The sequence below is a fragment of the Camelus bactrianus genome, chromosome 8 (assembly GCF_048773025.1).
Source record: "Camelus bactrianus isolate YW-2024 breed Bactrian camel chromosome 8, ASM4877302v1, whole genome shotgun sequence".
Classification (NCBI taxonomy): domain Eukaryota; kingdom Metazoa; phylum Chordata; class Mammalia; order Artiodactyla; family Camelidae; genus Camelus; species Camelus bactrianus.
The window spans coordinates 29,193,718-29,215,409 of NC_133546.1; the positions used below are offsets into that span (position 1 = coordinate 29,193,718).

Consider the following 21,692-nt stretch of genomic DNA (forward strand, 5'->3'; position numbering starts at 1 on the left):
TATTTTCAGGGAGACTGGGAAAGTAATATCTAGATACGGAGCTAGATACGGAGCTGAGTTATGAACTATGAGAACCAGATTATTCGTCACTGTCAGGCATACAAGTGTTCAACTTTCAAAGTTTATTAAGATGGCATCATGGCTGTTTCAAAACATCAAAATGAAAAAGGCGAGGGGGAGGGTATAGCTCAGTGATAAAGTACACGCCTAGCATGCATGAGGTCCTGGGTTCAGTCTCCACTACCTCCAACAAATAAATAAATCTAATTACCTCTCCCCCAGCTTAAAAAAAAAATAGAAAAGGCCAAGTAAGTGACTAGATTATCTATTGTGGTCCATTCTCTTCAGGATGGCACTGCTGACTTCTTAGCTAACATGAAAAAGAAAACTAAGTCTAGAGTAGCTCTTTCTCTGAACTAGAAAATATCTTTAGCTTGACAAGACTTGCCTGTCCAGACCCTACTTCAAAAAGACACCTGCACCCCAATGTTCATAGCAGCACTATTTACAATAGCCAAGACGTGGAAACAGCCTAAATGTCCATCGACAGATGACTGGATAAAGAAGTTGCGGTATATTTATACAATGGAATACTATTCAGCCATAAAAACGACAACATAACGCCATTTGCAGCAACATGGATGTCCCTGGAGAATGTCATTCTAAGTGAAGTAAGCCAGAAAGAGAAAGAAAAATGAGATCGCTCATATGTGGAATCAAAAAAAAAAAAACATAAATACAGAACAGAAAAAGACTCAAGACATAGAATACAAACTTGTGGTTGCCAAGGGGGAGGAGGGTAGAAAGGGACAGTCTGGGGGTTCGAAATTTGTAGATACTGACAGGCATATGTAGAACAGATAAACAAGATTATACTGTATAGCACAGGGAAATATATATAAGATCTTGTGGTAGCTCACAGCAAAAAAGAATGCGACAATGATATGTATGTTCGTGTATAACTGAAAAATTGTGCTCTACACTGGAAATCGACACAACATTGTAAAATGAGTATAACTCAAAAAAAAAAAAAAAAAAAAAAAAAAAGACTTGCCCGTCCAGGCACCTGATGAACCCCTCCAAGCTGCTCTCCTAATTCAACTGAATTCAACAATTCAACAACTAAAGAGAGGGGTGTTAAACACAGCAGAACACCACACCTGGCCTTAAGGAGCTCACACCATTCATCAAGTGAGAAGGTCTGCTTCTGGTCTGGAGTCCCTCGGGGGCCAGAGCGGTGTCTTAAGGTGCCTGGCCACAGAAAAATGACTTAACAGAGGAAGCTTAATAGCAGAAGGTTAGTAGATTCAGAATCAGAAACGTCCCTGCTTAGTGCATCTACACTGCCCCTGCCCCAAGAAAATGGAGAGAAAAGCTTCCTAGGGAGGAGATACTTCATTTTTTTTTATTGAAGTACAGTTTATTTACAATATTATATTAGTTTCAGGTGTACAGTATAGTGATGCAGTATTTTTACAGATTACACTCCGTTAAAAGTTATTGCAAGATAATGCCTACAATTCCCTGTGCTATGCAATACATGCTGATTGCTGATCTATTTTATACATAGTAGTTTGTATCTCTTAATCTCCTACCCTTAATTCTTGTGAGGCTGCAGGCTTTCTTCAGACTCCTGCCCATTGGTCTCCAAAAATCGAGTGCTCAAGCCTAGAGTTGAAGGCGTTCTATTTTTTGGTAACATTGCCAGTGGTAACAGCACTAATGGAAAACAATAACTCCCTTCCACTCTCTAACCATCTCTTTTTGTTGTCCTCAGGGAGATGTTAGGTCCATTTTTACTACTCACACCTTTGGGTCTGGAATAGAGAGAGAAGGTAGACAAGTCACTCTCTGAGCATCAGGCTTAACTGCTGGCATGAACAAAGCACCTCCAAGGTGCTGGGAAGTGCAACCAACGTTCCCAAGAGAGGCAGGGAAGACTCCACAGAAGAGGTGAAATCAAGGTGGATCTAGAAGAATGAAAAGTGCCTCCCCACAAAGAAAGGATTTCTGCTTAGGCAACAGGCAGAGATGACAGCTGTTTCACACAGAGCATGTGTGCAAAACAAGGGCATGGTGGTGGGAGTCAGTGGAGAGAGGGGACCGCACTGGGCAGTGTCCACTCTGCCAGATCCTCTACTTACATGATCTTTTATAACCCAATGCCCTTCCAAGGAGGTCATGCTGTCCCACGCTAAGGACAGTGAACTAGGGCTCAGCAAGATTAAACAGTTTGACCAAGATCACATAGCTCTTAGGGAGTAAAGCTCAAATTCTCCAGTGATTTTCATATCCTCCCTGGCAAGGGGACACTTTTTGCAAACAAAATCTCACTTAAATCATAAACAGCTCAGATAATCAAAGTTGACTACAGATTTTAAAAAGCATCTTTGAAGGGGAGACACTTTTGCTAGGCAGACAGATGGCAAGGACTCTGGAATGAATGGAAGAGAGAGTGCAGATCAAAGATGGAATCCCACTCAGAGATGGTCCAGGCAGATCAGGTAGCCAGCCTTTCAAAAGTTAACGTTTTATGAGCAATTCTTCAAATCTCACTGGCTAAACTATAGAATTAAAGGATAAAAACCAAATAAACCTTTCTGATGACTACATTTAAATTTTAAAATGGCACTCTGAGTCTTTCCACTAACTACTTTTTATATGTGCACCTCAACAGAAAGAAAAAAAAAGGCTGTCTCCCACTCTGCAGGGATAATATCATGCTTTCATGTGTGTCTGACATATCATGAGGCAGTCTAGGGACTGTCACTCAATGTACTCCAGTTGTACAGAAAAACGACTGACATTCTAAGAGCTTTGTACTTGGAGGAAAGTTAGTGGAATCCCCAGCACAGTGACCCAGGGCTGATGGTTAGCTTTCACTCAACTTCTTCAGCTGACATAATTATCCAAGGGGAAGTCAACTTCCACAGATACTTACAGGAGTCCTGTCTGAACGGCAAACAAGCCCCACTCCTCTGCTCAGGGGTTACCTTCAGTGTTGGTTGACCCAAAGGCACAGATTTGGAAAATATACTTTTTTTTTTTTTTGGTTGGAGGCAAGTAAGATGATAGATCATCAAACACAGCAAGCAGTATCTGGCACAACTTCTTAGGACACACTGCCGTGAAGGTCTCATATAACTGATGGACACTTCTGCTAGCACAGATAACACCAGTGGTAAGTTCAGTTCTAAGCATTCAAGTAAGAAGAGAAAGGTGCCAAAGGAGGTTTGGAGGCTTCTCATTGACACAGGGGACCCTGAGCAGCACGGGGTAAAATCCCAAAGGACTCAAAGTCCAGGAGAGTTTTTATTTTGTACTTTTCAGTCATAACTTAAGAAAGTACTATGGACATTATAAGCACTATTAAATGCTCTGATAATTTCGTATTATAAATAAGGGTGTTCCTGAATCGTAAATCATCTTTGAATATGATGAAAAATATAAAAAATGAAAAGACTATATTAGAAGATTAGAGAAAATGTAAATGTAATCACCTCTAATTTGACAGTGTTCACACAAGGATGATTTTCAATTTTCGCACATTATTTTCATGTACTACTGGTGACTCTCCACTGTGTCTTTCCCTGTAGGAAAATAGGAGCAAAGCTGTGATGCTCCCTCTGGGTCCACTGTCACATGCAGAACGGGCTAAGCGAAGCTCCCAAGCGGAGAGGCTAAAGGCAACCTCAAATAACAGGCGTCTTTTCAATTTTAATGAGCTAAAATGCATTTGTAATAAGACCCAGGGTAATCCTCTGAGTCTTCTGCTAGCGATCCAAGTAACTCTCTTTTAATTTATATACTTTCCTTATAGTATCCTAGAAAAGAAAGTAGCTTAAACTGCTGCTTGCAGGTTTTAAGACATCTATCACATAGATAACATATGACCTGGTAATGCTTTAAAATAAAGTTATAAAATGAATGTCTTAGGGAATATAATGTACAACATAGTGACCATTGTTAATAATACTATATTGTCTATTTGAAAGTTGCTGAGAGTAGATTTAAAAATTCTCATCACAAGAAAAAAAATCTGTAACTATGGGTGTTGATGGATGTTTACTAGATTTATTGTGGTGAGCATTTCACAGTATATACATATATTAAATCATTATGTTGTACACCTGAAACTAATATATGCCAACTATATCTCAATTTTAAAAAAGTATACATACAAATGCTTTAAAAAATTCAAAGACCTACTAAATTGGAAAGCAGTGGTGGAACTGATAGTAGGAATGATTAATAATTAGCATCATAATGAAACTGATCTTCAGGTGTGCTATTCTATCATTATTTTATTGTGAAGACATGACTCGTGCATTCATTCTGTTCTAATTTAGCAGCAACAACCATGACATGGAATGCAAAAAAAGATTTTCAGTAATTTCTATTCCCATTTCACCCAGAAGTTTGTAGGCTTAAACTACATCAAGGTTGCACTGGTAGGTTAAATTGGAGAAAGAAATTGAACCCGAATCCTCAGAAAGGGCTCAGGAAGAAGCCTGTGCAAAGCTTTCTTGGTAATATCATGTACCTTTCATCAATGACATCACACCCCTGGGCAGAGGGAGGGCGGGAGGTGCTGCTGGTCAGCAGGTCTCCTGCCATCACAGCTCCAAGGCTGCTACTTCTCCATATGCTTCTCTAACCACCCTTAAATGTGGAAATCAGCAAAGCATGTTCCTAAGTCACACTCTTTGTTCAGTCTCTGTTCTCTCCTTGGCTTTATTACCAATTACGGGTAAGGAGTCTCAAATTCATGTCTCCATTCTAAATTTCTCATCTGAGCTCCACACCCATCTGTCCAAACATCTACTTGCCCTTTCCCCTGGGAAATCTCACAAGTGACTCAAATGTAGCATGTCCAAAACTGAACTCATGAACGGAATTTGTAGGAAAAGTCTTCCTCACCTTTGTGAATGCTACCACCATCCATGCTAAAATCTTGAAGATTCTGGACCACAATTTCCCACGTGCTGTCAGTTACCAATGTCTGCGGATGCCACCTTCCAAACCTTGACTCTTGACTCTGCCCATTTCTATTGAACATCACTGCCACCACCCGATAGATGGCCCTGTTATCTGTTCCTTTATGCATTCTTGCTTCATCCAACCCCTTCACCACGAAACTACCATATGATGTCTAAATGCAAATCAGTTCATGTCATTCCTCTCTTTTTCAAAGCCTGCTCTTTGGATCAAGTACCAAACCCTTACCATTTCCCTCATGGCACTGCATGACGGCCCTGGCCCAGTTTCCCACGTTCCTCTCTCACCATTTCTCCCCTGCTCACTTTGATCCACTAGCAGATTTCTTTCTGTTCCTCAAAACAACCCAACTCCTTCCTGCCTCAACCCTCCTCTTTTGGTTTTTCTCTCTAGCAAGTATCTGCTCCACTCAAGCTCCTCCAGTATCTGGTCCCACCTTACAAGACATTTTCCAGGGGAGCCTTCACTAGACCCTCTGATTCATGACCTTCTCTCCCAGCAGCCTATGTGTCTTCTTGGCATGAATCACACTTATTATTTATGATGTAATTTTGTTGCCCACTGCTACCAGAGTATAAACTCCCTGTCCACCCTGTTCACAGCTTTCCCCCAGAATCACACACAGTCAGTACTCAGAACATAGCATTTGCTCCATGAATATCTGTTGGCCAAATGAATGCTGGTATTTAAGGAGATTTTTCTGGGCATGCTCCAAGTCATTGACCCTGACAGTCCACTCACTGAGTATTCCCTTCTGAGACTAGTCATGACCATGAGGACTGGGCCCAGGAAAGCCCCTACTATAAATTAGGATTCTAGCAGGTGATTCCTGTGCTACTCGGAGTAAAGTCCAAAGTTTCCTCGTGGCCCCAGGGCCCTCCAAGAGCCCTGCTTTGTTTCAATCACACTGGCCTCTTTGCTATTCAAACATTCCAAGCCAACCCCCACCTCCCCTGCTGCCTCCTCCGGCTTTTGTACTCCTGTTCTTTGCCTGGCACTCTCCTCCCCTGACACTCTAATGACGTCTTCCCTGCCTTCATTCAGGTCTCCCCTCAAGTATCAGACTGATCACTGGGGTCTTCCCTGACTAGGCTACACTACCCTCCATCCCAGCACTCTGTCGCTGAGCTGTTTCATTCTTCTGATTATTTGTCACAACAAATTATACCTGTATTGTCTGTCTCCTCCAACTGGAATGTAGGAATCATAAGGAGAGGAACTCCCGTTTTGTTTCCTGTTACATATCCTGTGCTTAAATTAGAATAAGTATTCAGAAAATATTTAACGAAAGAATGAATAAAGCAATGAATGAGTGATGCTCTACTAGCAATTAGGAAGGCAGCAGTCAACAACCTGCCAATCTAAAGCTGCAGGAGTATATGAAGGTCGGGAGGAGTGGTGCCCATGAGGACTTGGAGGCGAGCTTAGGTCACTAGACCCCAAGGCAAATGAGCCAAGGGGAGGGTTCCTGGGGCAGCAGGTAGGGTTGTATTGGGCAGAGGGAGGGCAGGAGGTGTTGCTGGTCAGCAGGTCTCCTGCCAAAGGAGCAGTGAGTCTCTCTGGCAGATGGGGAATCCCCAGGGTAACAGCAGCAGAAATGAGAATCAGGGCGCAGGTGGCTTTGTTACCTAATGATGGATGGCACACGCTGCCTTTTTCATCTTTGTCTTATTTTTGTAATCTGGCTTTTAAAAACCATTTAACCGAATTCCAAATTGAAGGTGTCTGTGGAATAATCCACAGTTTTACTCATTACCATCTCCATTCCCCAAGCTTAGACTCAGGGAGACTCAAAGATCATCTTTTAAAACACTCGCCCTTGCTCTAGGTACTCAAAGTCTTACCAGATTGCTCTCTGGGCTGTGAGTTCCTTGCAAAAAGCCTGTTAAGTCCCAGCACTGACCACAGTGGATGGCACTTGGCATGCTCTCCATAAACGTCTGATGACTCAGTATTTTGAACTTGATCTCCCGGAAGACACTGAGCTGACCATTAGTTAACAAATATCACTATTTATATGCTATTATCATCTATATTCCACTATGCAGGTGTTGGCAGAAGAGTTTTGAACAGAAGTTAGTTCAAGGATTGGGAGACTCAAAATAAACAAGGAATTTCCACATATGTCAAAGTGTGATAAAACCAACTGAGGTTAATGAAATCTTTATCTAACATGTAGACTTTCCAGAGATTTCCACCTATACTGGGAAGGGGAAAAAGTATATAAAGAAGATGATTATAGCTAAGCATTATATTTTATTTTCAATATTTCAATTTTTAATGTTGAATATAATTGAAAATTATTATTAACATTCAGAGTACAGTTAACTTTTTATCTAAATTCTTTCTAGAGAAGTAATTTGGTCTTTTCATAAAAATATTGTGATTAAATGTAATTTTTTTCATTTATTTATTTTTAATTGAAGTACAGTTGATTTACATGTGTTAGTTTCAGGTGTACAGCAAAGTGATTTGGTTTTATATATATATTCTTTTTCAGATTCTTTTCCATTATAAGTTATTACAATGATGCAATTTTTATATCCAAGATATTTTACTGACAGTATAGAAGATACAATATAATTAATTTAGCAAACATTTAGTGAATGTGTATAATACACAAATCACTATGCTAGGCACAATTTAAAAAACATAAGCTTCACATAAAAAACTCCTTTCTCAGTGGACAGGTTAAGCTATTTATGTTCTAAGGAGAGAACTATATTTATATTAATATTAAGTACTGGTATTTATATTAAAAACCCTTTGAAGGTGGATATACTGTATCTGGGATGTCTGCAGCCACATAATGATGTAGGGCACATCATGGGCAGGACTAACAGGGAGTTTCTAACGTGAACATTGCTTTTGTTCCCAATACCATCATCACAGGGAGGTACTGCTTAGCATTCTTAAACTTAGCTCTTATTTTTAATAAATGACCTAAACATCATGCTCCAAAAGAAACACCTTCTAATGGCTTCTCAGTGGTCTGAGAATAAAGCCTAACTCCCCATCCCAATACACAAGGTTGGTCTTAGCTCAAAGGTCTCAAAGACAGAGGTCTTTCCTGACCCTCGGATCTACAAAAGCCTGGGAATGCTATTACATCAGATTCCTCACTTTCTCTTCAGAGCACTTTCTACTTTCTAAAACCGACTTGTCTTCCTCATTTAGAATGTCCACTTCACCACACTATCCTATCCCCAGCCACCAGCACATAACATTTATTGAATCAATCTTACTAATTAATGTACTTCCGCAAGCTTGAGTTTACTACTTTATGCATGGGATAAGAACTTTCACATGTCTCATCAGAGAGCAAATAACAGATGTATATAGGTTGTGCTTTCCTACGTGGTTTTCTACATTTTCACAGGATAAGATGTGCCTCACATTTGATAAAATAGGTCATAAATATAATTCAACAGTGATTACTGAGTGAATTTCACTAAATAATAATTTAGTGAACAAATGAATGAAAATCATTTTGCTCAATGATTTGCTCAGTAGAGAGCCACAAATAAAATGGAGTCATAACACTCTCATAATATTCTCCTCCAACTCTTAGAAGAAAACCAAAAGTATTTTTATTTTAGTTGTGAATTATATCTGCAGCAAAATAGCAGTTGTGGAGAAATGGAAACTGGCACACAAAAACCACCTCAAATTAACTGCTATGGTAAGTTCAACAGTTCCCTGTAGTCTCAAGCAATGTTTCTGGCCAATAAAACACCCTGCAGAGGTTTGAGTAAGCTCCAAGCTCCTCCTTCTTATGGAGTAAGTCAAGGTTTATCACTATGAAAACCAGACACCATGATGTGGTTGGCTTTTCTTGGGGAAAGGGAGTAAAAAGAGAAGTTTCAACATTCAGGATCTTTGTTTGGCTTGTTTTTGGAGAATCAGTGACTAAGAGAGCAGAGGTCCTCTGGTTGGTGGGGAACTGCTCAGGTGTTCACATCCCACTCATCCGACCTCATGTTCTACCCACCAGCTCCCGCATCACCTGCCCAGAGCACAGCCACGAACAAAACAGACACAGGCCTACGCTCCCTGGGTTACAGACCCTTCCAACAGGGTAGGGGCCATAAGCACAACAGTTTCAAACATTTCACTATCCCAGGACTGCAAGGACCTGGCCACCAGCTACAGAGGTGGGACCGGCAGAAGATTTGCTCTGAAAAGTGGGGCTCTTGTATCACCTTCATTCACAGGTTCTCCACATCAGTCTAGAGAGTGCCCTGGCACCACGTGTCTACCCTTGGCTTTAAAAAATCATTCACAAGCTAATTTTCTCTCTGTCATCATGGGCCCTGATCCGCATATTCAGGACCACTGTGTGAATACATTTTTTAAATGGACTGGTTCATCGGGATATTTTACCAATCTCCATTCTAAAAGAGAGGTCATGGTAATAAAGAAACAAAATCAGCAGTTGGCATAACTCTTACTTATTTTGAAACAGTAGTTTTTTCTCATTTAAGAAAGAAATAAATGAGGGGGGAGGGTATAGCTCAGTGGTAGAGCATATGTTTAGCATGCACGAGGTCCTGGGTTCAATCCCCAGTTCCTCTATTAAAAAAAAAAAAAAAGGAAAGGAAAGGAAGGAAGGAAGGAAGAAAGGAAGAAAGGAAGAAAGGAAGAAAGAAAGAAAGAAAGACCCCTAGTACAAGTACTGTGAGGGGGTATTTCGTGCGCTGTCAATCACAGGTTCACCTCTTCTGAAAATCAGTTTGGCATTAAGTACCAAAAGTCTTAAAACATTCATACTCTTTGACCCAGGAATTACCCTTCCATGAATCTTGCTTAAAGAAGTAATGTGAACTATGAACGAAGATTTCATCAAAATATTATTTATAATACCAGCCATTTGGAAACAGCCTAAAGGTCCAATTTTAAGGGAATAGTTAATAAGTTATGGTAAATCATATTATCAAATATTTACAACATTAATAAAGCTTGCCAAAAAGCTGGAAAATATTTAGGACATAAGGTTAAGCAAACAGAGCAGCCTGTAATTTTATTAACTATGGAAAAATTCATTAAATATAAAGGGGGAGAAAATGCTAAAATGTGAAGGGTGCTTTCGGGTCATGGGATTATAGGCAAATTTTCTCCCTGATTTTTTTATATTTAATGTATTTTCCAAAGTTTTCATTGGAAATATGTATTGCTTTTATGATTGGAAATAATAACAACCCTTCAGAAATGCTAAGTAACTCTACCGTGTCACAAATTCTTGCACACGTATGTTCTGATACTTGCACTGAGCTGATCTGATATATGGTTTGCCAAGTGAGCCAAAAATTTGTGCCTCTCCTTTGCCAAAATCAGCTTAGAGAGAGGGTTGAGATTCTTTGGATTCATACTGCATTTCAGCCCAAAGATGCTGATTCTCAAGCTGAAAATATGCCTTAGCAGCTGCCAACCTATCAGCACCTCTGTTTGCCAAAAAGCCTGGCCCTTCTCAGCATCACTTTTACCCGAGGAGCCTCTCTTATTATTCTTCAGCTATATTCCTAACTCTACCAGCTTTAATCCAAAGCATCATAATCACTGATTTACTTGTGGTTCTCTCATTAGATTGAGATTCTTGAGATTCTTGTCATTCTGACAACTCCAGAATCCAACGTGGTACCTGGTAAACAGTGGGCATTTAATAAGTGTTAAATAAATTTTTACAGGATAGGAAGAAAATCACCTCAATAACCCCCAAGAGAAGTATTCACTAACAAGATCCTATTGTAATGGAAGTCTCGGTTGGTGCCTGAAATCAGATGCACTTTGGAATATACTTTCCAGTTCATGAAAGAGCACGGTAGACCTGACATCTGGGAGCTGGCCCTAGTATTCTCCCGTTGGATGGAAACGATTTCACAGAGCATCAACACCAGGAAAAGCCACTCCGTGATCGCGATGGATCAGGTGGGAAACAAGCCCACTATGTAATCAAATCTGAACACAAACAAAGACGTGAACATCATCCACCAACACAATGACCGATATTCCCCTAATCTGGCTGATGAGCTTTTGCTGCTTCTCTGCCAATCACAGTGCTAGCCTCTCTAGTCTTGCTCCTTCTAGATAAGATTTATTAAGATACAAAATCATAGGATTATCCCTGCTTTATTGCAGAGCAAAGTCCTGCTTCTTTAAACCCTCTTTCAAATCATTTACAAGCCCAAATCCCATAATCACTCATAATCACTCATTTCTAACACCCTTTCTCTATGACACCACATGTCTCTCTACAACATACATTCTCCCTCACTGTAACTAATAGCAAACCTACCCTGTTCAACTACGAGTCATTTTCCCGTGGTCTCTGGCTGGAGGACATTGACGTTCTTAGCCATCCTACCTGGAATCCCTTCTTCTCTTCTCTTCTCTCTGCACATATAAACGCATCAGAGCTCACCTCCTCCTGGAAGCCTCCTCTAATCAGCCTTCCAGGTTTCAGATGGTTCCATTCCTTTTAGTTTCTAGAAAACTTTGTTCAACTGCTACCACTAAGTTTGTACTTCACAATACTAGCTAGCACTGTGATCTTGATTACTGTCTGAAAGATCCTGCCAACTCTACAATCATATTACTCTACCATATTGCTTTAAAAGTTTATGCATGGCTGTTTTACCCCCCCCCCCCAAATAGGCTATGAATTCTCTCAAATATGTCCCAAATACTTCTTTTCATTTACCTTCTCATTCCCCTTTCTCTTATCACATGTATACACAGTCCACTGCAGACAGCAAACAGCTACATCCAGTCATAAAGCCACGCAGAGACAAACCTGACCTTGCATTTGCTGGGCAATGACGTGCTATCACTCATATGCTATTAGTAAACAGTTTCATTCAGAGTATCTTCAAGTACAGGCATTAATCACAGGAATGCGTTCCATGTACCTGCTACATTCGGTATGTGCCAGTGCTCTTCCTTGCTCTCTAAACTCTCTCTCTCTCTTTCTCTCTTCTCTCTCTGAATCTATCTCTCATGTATTGAATTTCAGGGCAAAGCACCTGTATGTACAAAGGTAACTTCAGGCCATTGCAGCTGGCGGAGATCTCTTCTCTTTAACTGGAATCAGTGACTAAAATTAAGCCCTCCAAACACCTAACTTGCCTACATTTCTATCCTGCATAATGATAGCGATCCTGCACTGAGGGGAGAATCCCACCAGATTACTACGTTCTGCCAAAACCAAATATTCAAACGTCTAAACATTCACTCACGATCTCCCTTCACAACCCTCTGCCCCCTCTGACTTCTCATTTTTATGGTCCAGACTTGAAATTGACCTTGGCCCATCAGGACCAGGACGACTCCCTGAAGATCCAGGATGAAGTCTAGATTCAGAGAGGCCTTGGTTTCCATGACAGCTCCTTCATCTTCCAGTCTGGCTCCAAGAGCTCAGGCAAGTAATTTAACCTCTCTAAGCCTTCATTTCCTGCCCCCCCCCCCAAAAAAGCCATAATAAATCTCTTCCCTGGACTCTAATGAAGATTTGGTGAGATTATGTACCTAAGGCATGTGGTAGACACTTTTTTCCCCTACTGGTGCCTGACGACTAACAGAACTCTGTCTCCCTTTAAGGAGCCGCCATTCCATGTCTTATTGATTTACCCCACGCAGGATATTTAAAGCAGGGCAGATGGTAGAGTTCCTGTTCTCAGATCAACAGTCAAGCTCTAGTTGTTCTATTGATCTGCCCACCTGTTCAACTTCCTGATGCTGCTCCCTCCCACTTTCCTTGCTATACCCAAACCCCAGCCCAAGAATCTACCCGTGTGCTACTCTCACTGTGGCACGCTTGTCCAGTTTGCTCTGCACCTGCACCCTGATAGCCTCTATTTCATCCCCTCTGACCTGGACTTCTGGGATCCCAGTTGCCTACTGGAAGGCCCACTTGGGGGCCCATCCTTTAATTTGGCCTGATATCCTGGATTCAGACCTTGATCTTGAGAGGTAGTGTTGAGTAGTTCAAGCACAGGGCTTTTGTTTCAGGTTGTCAGGGTTTGAATCCCAGGTCTACTACTCAATGACCACATAACCTTGAGCAAGTTATTTACCTCCCTAACTTTCAGTTTTCTCACCTTAGAGGGCTTTTATGAAATTTCAATAATATAATGAACGTAATGCATGTAACATGGGACGTGGCATTACTTTTATAAATGTCAGTGCTAAAAATTAAGGTTTTGCCCCAAGGACATGTGGTGGCCACAGGCTTCCTTTCTACACAGTCTAGTTGCTGTGAAACTACTCACAACACACAGCCATTCCACCTACTGGTCCAGCCTGTCTTCCTGGTCTGGCCCCTCCTGATCTGTTTCATCCTACCGATGATTCCGTCAACACAGATGTTCCTTCATCCTCACCAGGCCTTCATAATGTTGCTCACACATGCCAATATTCTAACTGGGGACCTATCACTTTGTGCCTCCTAAGTGATAACCCTAATCCGTGCTCACTGCCTCCCCTCTGCCCGTTTCCCACAAGCTCAGTGAATGTGTATAAACAATACACATGTTCATCTGTATTCAACACTTTACTTCCCAGTTAAAGCTATCACTGTGACACTGGTGTAAGGCCCAATGTAGGGGTCTCCAATCTCATAATCTATGGATGACCAGGGCTTTTGCAAATAAAATCCCTAGGCTGGAGATAAAGCACAAAGGTATTTGCTAAAAGTACATGGACATGGATAAATGGGGGGGGGGGGTTCTCATTCAAAAATATTCTGGGTCCTCTTAGAGAAGTCTAGATATAGAGGGAATTAGCTCATCACCTGGTTTTGCCTTAGTTGGGAAGAGAGACCCACTTCTGGAATTTGCATGGTCTTGGGCGCCTGAGTTGCTTCTATGTGCAAACTACACATCGTTGTGCAGGGGGCTGTCTCGAAAAAGGAGGGAGCACTTCTCCTCAGTAACAGACACACTGTTTTTGATTGGCATCATCATCAGCTTGAGAGAGCCATACGATCTTGACAGAACTGTCAATCATGGGGCCCCTACCAGTCTCCTCTTCCCCACCCCACCACCAGCCCCACACACATCCAGGGCTGGGCACGAGATCCAGTCCGTGACTATCACAGCAGCACTCTCTGCTGGACATGGAGATGGATTCAGTGACCACCACAGCAGGGCCAATTAGAGCCCTGTCAGGAGATTTTTATAAATGGGATGTGGAAGAGACAAGACTTCTCTTTCCTTTGGATCAAAAGCCCAGGAGTGCAGGCTGGGAACTACCAACAATCACCCTTTCTCAGCACATGAAAAGGGGCCTCAGAATGAAGCTGACTCAGAAAAGAAGCTGAGAAATGGGGAGAGAGAAAGAAAGAACCCTTACCAAAGTCAGGTGAGGCTGTGGGTTCCAGCCACGACTGAAGCAAAGGCTACCTTTGGACTTTCCAGGCACAGGAGACAATAAATCTTCTTTCTTAGATTAATTTAGTTAAATGTAGGTTCCTCACGGGTATAATCAAGTGAATCCTGACTAACTCCTTTCCACAGGAATACAAGGTGGGGTGGTGGGCGGGGAAAGGACTACGGTCCCCTTAGTGCACTAATGCTTGGGGCAGAGTGACAAGGACACAGCAGGAAGGAGTGTACAGACCCACATTTTCATGCTTTGCTCACATTCCCATGAATTTTATGTGATTTCACCTCTGGTGACAAAGTTTCTGAAGAACAACTTGCTACTGGAACATATCTCATTAATTAACAGTACAATGGCCCAAGAATCCCCACCTTTATATGAGAATTTCCTTTTTCCAATTGCACTCAAAGCCTTTGGAAGACTCTTATCAATGACTCTTAATGATCAAATCCCAGAATTCCTGGGGGGATGGGGAGGGAGGTGAGATGAGGAGAAAGCCCAGAACAGGAGTAATCAAACTGAAGATTAACCATCAAATTGCACAGCATTTCTGATTTTGATCTCACAACTGGAGATTCTTATCCTCTCGAATGTAACCTAAATTTTTACTCAGAAATTTGAAACTCCACTAAAATCTTATGCCACCCTTCTCTCTCTCTCCCATTTACACAGGGTTTCCAAAGTGCATTCTGGCTTCTCCTATCTCTATGGACCCTGCAGAAAGGCAATGGAGCGTCCTGGTGCAAACGTGCTTTGCTGTATTAGTCCTGATTCCATCACCTTTCTGCTCAAATAACCTCTTGGGGTTGTTACGAAAATCAATTGCCATCACTTGTGAAAATGCATCAAAACCATCAAGTACTAAGTGAACGTTGCTATTCATTATTTTATTATATATTGTGAACTCATATAATCAATGAAGGGCCAGATGCTCCAGGTCAGATCTCCTTGACCTCCTATTATCATGGTCATTACTCTTCCCCTACGTCCGACATCACCTCCAGCCTATCTTCCTCCAACCCAAACTCAACTAACCAAACCACCATCACCGCCACTGCATCCTGATTTCTCCCTCTCCTTAAGTCCTCTAGGGCTCATCAGGCAGCATTTTAAAAAGAAGATGGAAAGATCACAGTCCAAAGTCCTTGGTCTGTCAATGAAGGCAGAGAGACTCAGAAAAGCCTAGAAATCAGTGTGTCCTAGAATCAGTGTCTCAGCCAGGATAACAACTTGGGTTTTCCAGCTCCCCATCCAGTCCTCTTAGCAATCCACCATCGTGCTCCCCAGGGTGAACCAGTCCCCTGATGCTCAAGGACCACTCCAGGTGCTCAGTGATCTAAGGCACATTTTCCAGTCCCCTCCCTGCTAGCCTGTACTCTCCCATAGGAGAGGCTACTTTGCCATCCATCAGCAAGCAAGACACCACAACAAGGGTTCACTCATGTTTTCTGAATGCTTGGACACATATCCAACCTCAGCAGAAAAAACATGCCTTAGGTCCTGAAATGAATACACTTGATAAAACTGCAAATCATACATTCTTTAATACAATGAAAGGTCCATCTCACTGCAGATTTGTTTTTTTCCCATCTCTACACAAGTTCTTTTTCCAATTGTGTTTTGCTTGACAGAGACTTCCCATGCTGTCTCCTCTTTAGGGAGAATAATACTAAATGAAATTTATTTTAAAACTGCCTCCTCTTTTAGACTCTACATTCTATTTGATAAGTAATAAGCACTGCTATGAAGACTTATTTTATCTTCTACTCATGTTGTTTAAGAAATCTAAAAAGTGACATCTGCTTTCATTTTTGTTCTTATCTATTTTCCTAAGTTAAAATGATTGCTTTTCCTTTATACTGAGAATCATTCTGGGAACGAGAGAACTTAAACAAACTGTTCAGATTCACACCCCCCTTTATGTCATTAGTTACCTTTCTCTGCCTCATGAGCTGTTGTCAAAATTCTGAAATTACAAAAGTCTATGTATAGTAATCTAACTCTCAGAACATTCAAGAGCTTCACTAGTAATTCCTCCAAGTTGAAATAAGAAGTGCAGCCATCGTTCTTTACAAAGCGCTTTCCTGAAGAACCCCTTCTGACTGCGAGTGCCTTTGGGATACTCCATGTATTTCCCAGCACCTGACTCAGAAGCAACAGGTAAAATCTCCCTTTGCCAACCGCCTGGAAATTGCATACAGAGGCTTCCCACACAACTCTCTTCCACTGAAGGCTTCCCCAGCCTAGGATACAAAGCTAATTATAACCAGGGTTACAAATTATAGCTAAATCATCTCACAATTATGAGCTCTCTAGTAGGACTTCGTTAGAGAAAATCACTCCTAACACTTCAATGTATATATTCTAAGAGTAAAAAAAGAAAAAAAAAACTTACCACATTAAATTGCTAAAGCATTTAACTATAGTTTCTACTTAAAAGAAACATCATTTTCTGTTTAGAAGAATGCCTATTCATCACTTAGGCTGTTTGAAAAGCATGAAACTAAAGCAGATGCTTCTGCATGGGTGAAAAGTAGAGGGAAAATAAAGTAAGGTTTGAGAAGTTTCAATATTTATCCTACTTTTCACAAAATGGTAATATATTCTAGTATCAGTAGCCAAATAAACGGAAGTCATTTTATAAGTGTTTCCATAATGCAAGACATGACAAGCCAGCAAAGTAAGTAGCTTTCATAGGAGTTGGTAATATTTATTCATAAAGCTCTACAGAAAGTGTATCTCAGAACTTGGTTTGACAGCAAAACCTACAGAGTTCGATATTCTTACTGACAAATAAGAATAGTTGTCGATTCTTGAAATGTTTTCTGCATACACAGTTGTCCACAACTACTTCTGAAGGTCTTCAGAAAAAAAAAGCAAGCAAGCTAAGGTAAGACACTTCAGTCCAACAACTTAGTCCAACACCAGACCAAGGTGGCACTAGGACTTTCAATTACTAAATTACTTATTTGTGAAGCTTCTGACTTTCTGGCGTTACCAATGGCTGGTAATGAACAATGAATTGTTTTTATTACAAATATCACTTACGAACACAAACACATACTTCTCAATCGAAATCAAGCGGCAGTAAATACCGCAGAGAGCCTGTACCTACACAAGGTGAGACGTTGGCCTGGGCAATTAATTACAGCGAAAGAATGATTAATGGAGCAAATCCTGCAAATCCTCAGCCCTTTCTCTTAAGGACAGACTACGTAGGGAGAAGAGTAGTGCCGTATTTGGCAAATAATTGCTTCGCCTCTCCATTTTGCTATGTAGACACTACCACAGACAGATATTGCCTTAGAAAACCCTGACCACACTTTGCTCTTGCCAAGGACTACTATAAATTAACGCCGTGGACATCTTTACAGAGAATGCTGACTCTCTGGAACGGAGACAAAGGAGGGTGTAGCTTAGTGAAACCCTGCCAGGCGCTCCAAGGCTCTGGCTTCTCCAAGGCTGCCCCGCACCGCTTATCCTGGGCTCCCGGGACCGGGGAGATGTCAGGCTTGGTTTATTTCCCAAACTTCAGGAGACAGTTTTTACCCCAACTCTGGGGGCTGAAGCGGGGCGGAGAGGTGGTGGTGAAGCAGCGCCCCGTTTCGGCTGCATCCACTGCCCACCCACCTCCCCACCCTCGGCAGCACCCTTTCCTTCCCCCTCACCTGTCCTGAGCGCGGTGCCTCTGGGGTCCAGTCTCCTCTCGCGGCTCTCACTCCCGGAGCTGGTGAGACGTCGGGCGCCTCCGGAGCCGAGCGCAGGAGGCGGCAGGGTCGGGGGCGTCAGCAGGAATCTCCGCAGCCACCGGCAGCCGCGGTCTCCCTCCCCATCCCGGCGGGGCTCGGGCAGCGGACGCGGCGCGGCCACAGCCGGCGGATGAGTCAGGCGAGGGGGCGGGCGGCGAGGAGCGCGAGCCGGCGGCTGGGGGCGCGGGCGACTGCCTCTGGGCTGGGGGCGCACCGCTGCCTGTGCCCGCCGTGGGTCGTGGGGTCGCCGGCCGCAGCCATAGGGCGCACGGAGTCCGCGCGCTCCTGCCCTCGGATATCACCCGGCGCTGTGCGCCAGGCAGGAGACGGACTCACAGCTCAGTCGCCGCCACCGCCGCCGCACAAGAAAAGACAAAGGGGACCCGGAGCAGGGAGGGGAAAAGTTTTCTGCTGGGCTTCAGACTGATCCCCACCAAACCTCACGCCCGAAGCGCAGAAGAGGCGGCTGGGGGCGGGGTGCAGGGGGCGGGGCGGGCTTCCAGGAGATTCACCACGCTCTCGCGACCCGAGTGCGCGCCAATCTCCAGCCGCCCACGACCCTTGGGAACTCCCGGGGCCTTGCCGCCCTCGCTCTCGCCTCCCGCTTCGTCCTCAAGGATGTGGACAAGATCCAGTCCTCCCCTTGCAGGAACCCCCGACCCCATGACCCGTGCCCCAGCTGCAGAGTTGCACTTCCAGAGCAGGGACCACCGCAGACAAAACCTATCTCTGGGAACAAAAATAGCCGCTTTCAGGAGCTTTTCTCCAGGCTGGAAGGCCAGAGGGTGGAAACGGACACACCCACCCGTAGGGCGCGCCTCTCGCTGAGTTAGAACCCCGGGCCCCAGAGCCAGGGCCCCGCCAGCCCCCGTAGCAGTCGGGAGGCCTGGCTGATTCCCAGTTTTACAGGAGCAGGCGCTGCAGGACCCTCACTCCACGCCCCTCGGACTCTTTCTTATCAGACACCGCCTGGGCGGGTCGGGGTCCCCCTGGCGGGCTGGGCTGGCGCTGCCCGAGCGGAGCCAAATCCGGCCCCGAGCGGACACTGCGAACGTCCGTAGTCTTCACCGCCTGGAGCGTCCACCCGATTAGCTGTGGGTCTAGCCCGGAAAGGGGCTCTGGGAGAGCAGCTCCGGACGAGGGTCATGGGCAGAGCGGACGAGGACTAACCGGATCGTTGAGGGCTTCAATGAGCAGTGCTGAGGTTCCACTCCAAACACCACAGCCTAGGAGGGGTGTAGATTAACCCGGCTTGCCCCTTGCTCCCATGAATGGGGACTGCCCTATTCATAGAGTAAAACCGTATTGTAGTTACCTCCTCTCCGGCAGAGACAGAACTGATGATTGCATGTGTGAAGGTCATCTCAGTAAAGTTTTATGTAAAACTCTGGATTATCAAATATTCCAACCACCACCCTGGCATGTACAGAACACACCAGCCCCCAGCGCTGGGAGTTGGGTGTAACTGTGTGTCTCCTGAATGTATTTGAGGTGATGACTAGAAATGTGACGTTTTAGTGCAGTGTATTTGTGTCTTTCATTATGCAATCTGTTGGTCTTGTTTTCAAGAAAAGCTTGTTTCTGGAGGTGGAAAATGTAAGGAGAGCGAAAGAGAGAACAGAATCCCATGCAAAACTTTAACAGGAAAAAATAAACTTGGAAATCAGATACAACACTGAGGAGAAACTGCTGTTGAAATGGATTTCTTTGGTACAATCTTCTTGTCTTGACTAGAAGAATTTGGAGATTTGACACTTTCAGTAGAAATTTCACAAAATTGTTAAAAAAAAATCTAAAAACTAAAGGGGTTGGAAGTTGGAAGGGGTGGAGAAATGAGTCACCCCTATAAACCATCTGTGATTTTGTTTTTACCCCCACCCCTCCACATCTATACTCTTGAGCCCACAGCCACCTGCTCAGCTCTCTTAGGTGTTCTTACACATTTATCCAGGCACCCGATCAAAGGGGTGTGATTCCATGGGGCCTTTTTTCTAGTTGTAGCTTCTACATTTTATAAAGAAATATCCTGAAGCCACATTTTTCTGAAAAGCTCCAGAGAGAGAATATTCCTGGTTATATGCACTGGCTGGTAAGGTCCACAGAGATCGCTAAACATGACATCCTAAGGCAAGTAGTGACACATTTAAAATGGTCATCTAATCATTATACACATTGAAGGACTGAGCCTCCCTCAAAGAGGGACTGATGAGGACCATGAAAGAAGGAATAAGCACATTCTTTTGGACCCAGATATTGATGATTCATTTCTGAACTTAGATTTCAGTGATTCAACCAAAAAATAAGAAGCAGAAAAATGGACTCCTTACATAGCCTTATGATCACCCAAAGGGAATTATTTACATTTCTTTTTATCTTCTTTTTAAAATAATGACCATTAATCTCAGAAAAGGCAGGGGTGAAATATCCTATAAACAGAGGATTATCTCACTTTAGTAGACCAAGCAGCTCACAAGATATTAGTTATAAATTCTTCCCTGGCACTGAGTGCTCAAGACAAGCTCAGGTAAATTATTTAATCTCTGCTAATGGCCAGTATGTCTCCATCTGGAAAGACTGTGGTGAAAATACTTTGTCAGTAATGGATTTTGAATTTAGCTCCATGTCCTTTTTTGAAGTAATGGATGGAACTTCTCACCATCAAGCTGCATTGCACTTCACACATAATATTTTTTGCAGTGTCCTTCTGTGATGTGTAAATTTCCACTGGAACAAGCTCATCTTATAAGAGTGCATAGAGGGAAGAGAACATTCCCTGTAATTCAAGCTTAACTATATGCTGACAGAGGGACTTTGAACCTCATTTCTTCCATCCCTTAAGTAGGAACAAAATACCTATCTCAAAGTGTTTTTACACAAATTAAATGAAATAATACATATAAGATTCTTTCCACCTGTGACACAGATCTTCAACATATATTTAGTTAAACACACATACACACCAAACTTATTTTAATGCTATTAACACAGTTAAAAAAAAAAAAAAAACTCTTTCTCTGGAATCTAACAATTAACTTTGAGAAAAACAGTGTTGCCATCCACTGGGTTTACATCTATAAAGTACCAAGAGTGAACAGTGTTGTTTTTCCTATTTCAGGGTTCTTCACTTTTAAAAAGTATCATTGTAAACCCAATGCATGCCAACACATTTTTAATAAATTAATTTTGAAAACATACATTGGAATAAAAAGGAGTAAATACTCTTAAGTAGATCATGAAGCAAGGCTAAAGGAACGCCTATTAGAAAGTTTATGTGGGATTATACTCATTTTCTTTTGTCATAAAGTTGGCCCATATCATCTTCAGACCTCAGAAAACAGAAAAAAAAAAATCCTCAACTAGAAAATAAAAATATCTTCAATGGAAAACAAATGAAATTCTTTGCCAGACTCTTATCTGAACTACTTTGCTCCAGCAGTGAAATAAATTGGTAATGTTAAAACCCCTGAGGAATCTTTGCTGGCACCCATAGTTGCTGTTTCAAAGAAAGGGATAAAGAAGGACAAAGTCAAAGAAAATGATCTATATGATTTTATCCTTAACATATGGAGT

General features: G+C 42.6%; 1 protein-coding gene across 2 annotated transcripts in view; it reads right to left on the bottom strand.

Annotated features, from left to right (window-relative positions):
- TMEM200A (transmembrane protein 200A) overlaps positions 1–18,559 on the bottom strand; it is a 64,861-nt gene extending 46,302 nt beyond the window's left edge. The window contains exon 1 of one of the 2 annotated variants that reach the window (XM_074368379.1): positions 18,042–18,559. The gene's annotated coding sequence lies outside the window, so the exon portion shown is untranslated. The remainder of the gene's footprint in view (positions 1–18,041) is intronic. The other variant, XM_010965541.3, reaches the window with a different exon arrangement.
- Positions 18,560–21,692: the final 3,133 nt, after the last annotated feature.